Consider the following 6,130-nt stretch of genomic DNA (forward strand, 5'->3'; position numbering starts at 1 on the left):
AAACTGAATAAAGTAGCAGCTGGTCATACGGAATGTCAATCAAAAAAGAAGAAGAAGAAGAGGAGGAGGAGGAGGAGGAGGAGGAGGAGGAGGAGGAGGAGGAGGAGGAGGAAGTCATGTGTAATCTAGAGAAGGCTCTCTCCTCTTTTTAAATTCCAAAACTGGGCTTTATCACTTGAGTTTCTTCTTTTTGTTTTTAACTACAACAGCAAATTTAAACCCTCACATATAAAACTCTGGCTCCCTGAGAAGGCAAATTTTCTAAGATGGATGTGAGAAACTGTTATCTAACTGGTGTGGGAGTCTAATGTTGGGAAAAAGAATTCCACGGTGAGATTCTGGTTAACAAGTAAGACAGAATTCAGATGACTTAATATTCTTTGGGTACCTTTTTAGGAGAATGTGTTCTCCTAAAAAAAGAAATGTATTACAAAATAGTGACTTGTTTAGTAATTCAGCATCCATAGGAACTCAAAAGCAGCCCAGAGGCTGGCTATTTCCTTCCAAGTGAGGCTTCACTTGCACAATAAAGATAAGCATTTGCAATGGTCCATTTCTGCATAAGTGAACATATAGCCTTGCTGGGTTCTCCCTCATAGCAGTTCCTGACAACAACCCAGCAGCAGCTCTGTTTGATCTCCCCTGCTTCCTTAATTTGGGTTGTCAAGGTTCAGCAGTTGGAGGCTGTTTACTTTACTTTTCAAAAAAAAAGAAAGAAAGAAATTAAGAAAGAAAGAGAGAAAGAGAAAAAAAGAAAAGAAAAGAAAGAAAGAAAAAAGTGTATTTCCCCCCTCTCTCATACAATGACTAATCCAAAATGGGGGTAGGGAGCGAGGGAGTTGTAGCCACTAGCAAGATGCTAAACCTTTCCCCCCACTGCACTAAGATTTTGGTTGACACTTTTAAAATGGTGTTTGAATTTTATTTATACTTTTAATGCTCTTTAATCATAAGACATTTCAAAGAAGGGAGGGCAAACCCATCCCCCCCCCTTTTAACAAAATCTGAGCCCAGTTTTCTTTTACTTTTTCCAAATTTAAAAGAAATATACGCTTCAAAATCAAACTCGAATGGAATCTTGAAAATGATCTGAAATAGAAATTAGCAAGGACTCTGCTGCCTCCATCAAGCAAGACACCCCTGGATAGACAACATCTCAAGTCTCACTAGCTCTCTTAAATCCTCATCAAGCCAGTCCCAAAACTGATTCTCGCTATGAAATAAATGAAGAATGCAAAAAAGGCAAGAATTTGGGATCCTCTAATACATTTTCGAAAACAGAAAAAAAAAAAATTCTTAAATATCCTTGGGTTTTTCTCAGTTCAGCTATTTTGCAAGTTCGTCCAGGCTATGGCCCAAGGAAGATGAAGTGCAGGGGTTGCAACCCGCAGACTCCTCAACCGGAATCCAAAATGTTCCCGCAGCTTTTTTGCTTGAAGAACAGAGACAAAATAAGAAATCAGAACTCGGAAAATACCTGGAGCCTGCCGTGAGAGCAACCCTGGGCCCTAGGCAGTGGGCTGGGTAAGCTCAATGCAATCCAATGAAATGTTCATTAATTTCATTATTCTACTTAAAGCACCCAGATGAAGGGACTGGGGGTGGGGTGGAAGGAAAAAGGAAGAAACAAGTTTCATTTTGGGTCCTCTAGTCAAGCCATATGAAAATAAATTAAGATGAAAGCGTAGGATGAGCCTAGCCTAAATCAATACACTTTGAAATCAGCCCAGCTAGGGTATTGGACACAATGGCTTGGAAATAATTAATAGTTATAAGGGGGGAGCGGGCTGAGAAGTAGAGCGAGGGATGTCACCGTATTTTACACTTCACATTGCACGCTAACTTTGATCTCCAGATTTTCGGATTCTGGGAGGAAAGTGAGAGAAAAGGGGAGAAAGCAGGTCCCGTATTTGCTTGCACCTACCAGCCGGATGGGCACTTTCCTGGTCCCCGCGCCTGGTCGCGGATCTCTGGTTGCCGGGCTGGCTAGTACAGAGTATCGGCTTCCTCGCTTCTCCCCCCGCCCGCCCGCTCGCCTGCCACAGCCGCCTCGACTTACCCACCGAGTCCGGGGAGGAGGCGCCGGCAGCTCCACGCTTCTCCGCGCCGCCACCGCCGCCGCTGCCCCTCGCCCGCTCGCCAGCCGCGCGCCGTCCTCCTGAGGCAAAGTTTCGGGGTCTACGATCGACAAGAGACCGGGGCGACCCTCAGCAAGTCTTCCTTCCGTGAAGGTTGTGGGGTGCGGGGCTCAAAGGGGACGAGGTGATTAGGCGAATGGAGCCAGGGGCAGAGATAGAGGGGGCAGCAGGAAGGCGAGGACCCCCGAGCTCCAGGGGACAGGGAAAGAGGATGCGCCGCGGGGGATCCCTGCAGGGATCGGGAAACCGGGAGCCGGGCCTGAGCCTTAGTCTCAGCACCTTCCCGGGATCTTACAAAGTTGCAACAACAAAAAAGGAGGGGCAGGACCGGGGGAAAAGGGGTGGGATAGGGCTGCGGTGGCAGGCGCAAGGTTTGGAGTTACAACTGTTTATTTAGTCCTTAGGCTCCCAGGGGGCGGGAGCTGCGCGGGAATGGGGGTGCTGCAGGCAGCAATTTCCAAGCAAACACTGGGGTGGGGGGGCATGAGACTTTGTTTCTGGGCGCGGAGCTCCCTGGCGCCCGTGTGTGTCACCGCCAGTCTCCGGGGACTGAGGCGGAGCTCACAACAGGTGGGGAGGGGGACAAGGAATCAAAGTTTCCGAGCGCAGCGGGGTGTAGGGGGGGAGAGAGGGGGAGGCGGGGGCGCGAGGAGGCGGAGGCAGCAGATGACCACGACCCTGCGGCAGCTGGCAAACTCCTCGGCTCCCGGCGCCGCCGCCACCTCCTCGGTCCCCACCCGAAGCGCGCGCCGCCTCGTCTGGTCGGCTCCAGAAAGACGTCTCCGAGGGACAGGAACGGAGTACCGAGAGCACGGGAGGAAAGCTGCGCGCAGGCGAGAAACGGAGAGCCATCGGTGGCCGGGACAGGGCCGGAGGGGCGCGGTGGCACGCGCGTGTCGCAGAGCAGATCCCTGAGCTTTAGAGGCGCAGGGGTCAGAAGCGAAAGTGTGTGGTGGCGGGGGTGTCGAGAGTACAAGCGCCGAGGGTTCTCGCGGTGCGCCCTGTCCCCAAGCCCACTCGCGATCTTGCTACGGCTGGCGCGGGCTCTGCCTCTGACAAGCGGGGGCCGAACGCGCGTGGGGTGCGTGTCTGGCAGAGGGTGCGCGGGTGTGTGTATGAGTTTTCCAGGCTCTCAGGGGTTAGCTAGAGAGTGTCCACACCGCTGAGTTCGGACCAAAACACGCGTGGCTGCAGGGATGCCGCCAAGCACCGGGCCCAGGGCGCAGGCGTCCCTGCTCAGCCCTCCAGCGTTCTCGGGGCAGCCCGAGGGCACAGAAGGGGCACGCACCCTTGGATAGCAGGGGAAAAGTTTGCTCCAAGTTCAAACTTTGAGCTCAGGAGATGATGCCACATGCCCCCCGCCTACCGCGGCCGGGTCCCGGGTACCCGCACCAGGCGGCCACCAAACGCTGACACTGGGCACTCAAAGTTGCGACAGGCGGCCTGGGCTTATTGATCGCTCTACGCGAGCGGCTCGAGAGAGCGCAGAGAGAGGCGCGAGGGGCCGAGGGGGAGGTGAGCCGGTCTGTGCGGCCACCACCGCACCCCACAGTGACTTATGCAAATAGACCCAAGGGTGCGGGAGCCTCCCGCGCTTCCTCCAGCCCGGCGCCCGTGCGCGGCCCCCACCCACGCAGAGCCTGGGCCCCGACTCCGAAGCGAGTCGAGGATAGAGGTTTGGGGGAGATGCACGTGGAGCCTGGAGATGAAAAGTAGGATTTTTTTCTTTTTCTTTTTTTTTCTTTTTCTTTTTTTTTTTCCTTTTTTTTTTTTTTGTGCTGGTTGTTGTTGTTGTTTAAAGTGGCGGAAACAAGGCAGGAGGCGGCTCGGGAAAAAAAAAGTGGAGCAGAAATGGAAAAATACGAACTCACCCGCGGCAAATGGTCTCTCGGTGCAAACTAAGGTGTTTTCGGGGCCTTTCCCCGCGCGCGCCCACTCCCGCCCGCGCGCGCCCCCCGCTCACACACGCACACGCGCGCACACACGCACTCGCGGGCGAGGGCCGGGCCGCGAGCACAGCGTGCAGCTGCCACACAATAAATAACAATAGATTCCTCCGCTCGGGACTCGTTCCGGAGTCGCGCCAGCGCCGCCGGCCGCGAGGCGCCCCCAACCCGCCCGGGCCCCTGGCCAGCCCCAAGCCCCGCTGTCCACGCTCTCAAAGCCCCTGTGACTCGCCGAGCGCGATCTGCACCCCGATGCGGCGCCCTTGAGTCGCCGGCCCCCTTCCCCCCCGCATCCCGGAACAAATAAATAAATAAGGCGCGCAAGAGAGGCCATCGCGTCGCGGAGGGAGATGTTGTTATTTTTTGCTGTTGTGCGTCCCTGACGTCACATCCACCTGCTGGGTAAACAACAGAGCTCGAAGGGGGGCGGGGGGGGTTAGAAATCGCAATTGCCAAGTGAGGGACGTGGGGAGGGGAAGAGGAGGAGAGGGAGGCAGAGCCCCAAGACCAGGGAAGGAAACGCCACAACAGTTCCTAAGCCAAAAAAAAAAAAAAAAAAAAAAAAAAAAGCCTGGATGAGACAAGCTAGGAAATGAGGGGCCTGGGCTGGAGGGGTCCTCTCAGAAGAGGGGCCCATTTCAGACCTTGGGAAATGGAGAGCAAGAGTGGCAGCAACTGGGGACGCAGAGGGGAAAGCCGAGGCGATTCGCTAGTGTCTGAGCTAAGGATTCCAGGAGGGGAGAGGACAGGCGGGGATAGTTTCCTCCAGTTAAAAGTGAAAGTGCTTCGCCCCGGTGACAGTTGGAGCGGAGGGCGGCAGGGGCGGCGTTCCAGCCCGGCGCCTGCTCCCGGGTCCTCCCTCGGTCTCTCCCCTTTCTTTCTGCACTTTGTCCAATGAAAGAAGGCGAGTTCGGAAGGTGAAAGTTCAGCTGAAGGACAAACCCCTGATTGCAAGGAAACAGAAACCCCTCCAGCCAGGGGGATTTTCCCCTGCATCGCGGAATCGGGAGAGAGTGATGGGAGCAAGAACTTACTCCCTCAGGCCTTGTCAGCCCCTGCAGGAATGTTATCCCTGTCGCCAGGTCCATTTGAGGGTTGGGGGGAAAGTGGCTGCAAAGGAGAACTGTTTTCTCCACGATTCCTCTTAAGAAAACACCCGGGGGCTATCATGTCAATCACTTGTTTAACACAAATTACCTGCTCTCAAGAACATCAGTCACGTGAGAAAAAAAGCTTTATGCAATTCTTTGGGAAGGTGAGATTTTTTTTTCTCTTTTGCTGTTCTGAAGTTTGTTTGAGTATGTAAATAAGTACCCCAAGTGCCTGGATGGAATACTTTTGAGATATAAATAAAAATACATTAAGACAAAAAGCATTTTTATCGACAGAAACAGGGAAGATGTTTGTTGGTTTGGTTTTTTGGTTTGTTGGTTGTTTTTGTTTGTCTGTTTGTTTGTTTGTTTGTTTGTTTTGTGTCTGTGTTTCCAGCACGAGATATAGAAAGATACAGGACCTCTGTAGCTTTTAGTGAACAGAAACTATTTCTTCATACCCATTATCCCAGAGGCTGCCAAACTCTCAAGCCAGGGTTTCCAGCTACTGACTTGTTAGTATGTCTACTGGGCTAATTCTTTATGAGACTATTCTGAAAGTCACCCTATGGTTTCCCCAAAGCACTGGGAGCTGGGGCGTGCCTACCGCCATTCGCATCCTCAGACTAGCACAGATGTAAATAATACCCTGAATAGATTATAATAGATTTCTCTTGGATAATGTTTTTCGACAAATATTATTAAACGTTCATTTGCAGAGTTTAAATCTAAATTGAAATGAGAATGCAAGACTACCGTTTAAATTTATATCATGTTTGGAAAGTGAAATAATTAACAACAAAACCACTCACTGGTGTTGCAGAATCAAGCCAGAGAAAGGTAGTGCATACATACTGAGGTAGACAGCCTGATAGAATTCATGCTGTAAAATACTCGATGCCAGGCAAACAAGACTGGTCATCCCATTTTTTATACTAGAAACTATGTACATGAA

At 51.9% G+C, this 6,130-nt stretch overlaps 1 long non-coding RNA gene across 1 annotated transcript; it reads right to left on the reverse strand.

The window, feature by feature from the left end:
* Positions 1 to 908: 908 nt before the first annotated feature.
* On the reverse strand, positions 909 to 4,503 carry LOC143443494 (uncharacterized). The gene is made up of 3 exons (XR_013112546.1): positions 4,010 to 4,503; positions 2,060 to 2,178; positions 909 to 1,432 (listed from the first exon to the last, which is right to left on the reverse strand). It is a non-coding gene; the product is annotated as an uncharacterized LOC143443494 (long non-coding RNA).
* Between the last annotated feature and the right edge of the window lie 1,627 nt (positions 4,504 to 6,130).

The sequence above is a fragment of the Arvicanthis niloticus genome, chromosome 9 (assembly GCF_011762505.2).
Source record: "Arvicanthis niloticus isolate mArvNil1 chromosome 9, mArvNil1.pat.X, whole genome shotgun sequence".
Taxonomy (NCBI): Eukaryota; Metazoa; Chordata; class Mammalia; order Rodentia; family Muridae; genus Arvicanthis; species Arvicanthis niloticus.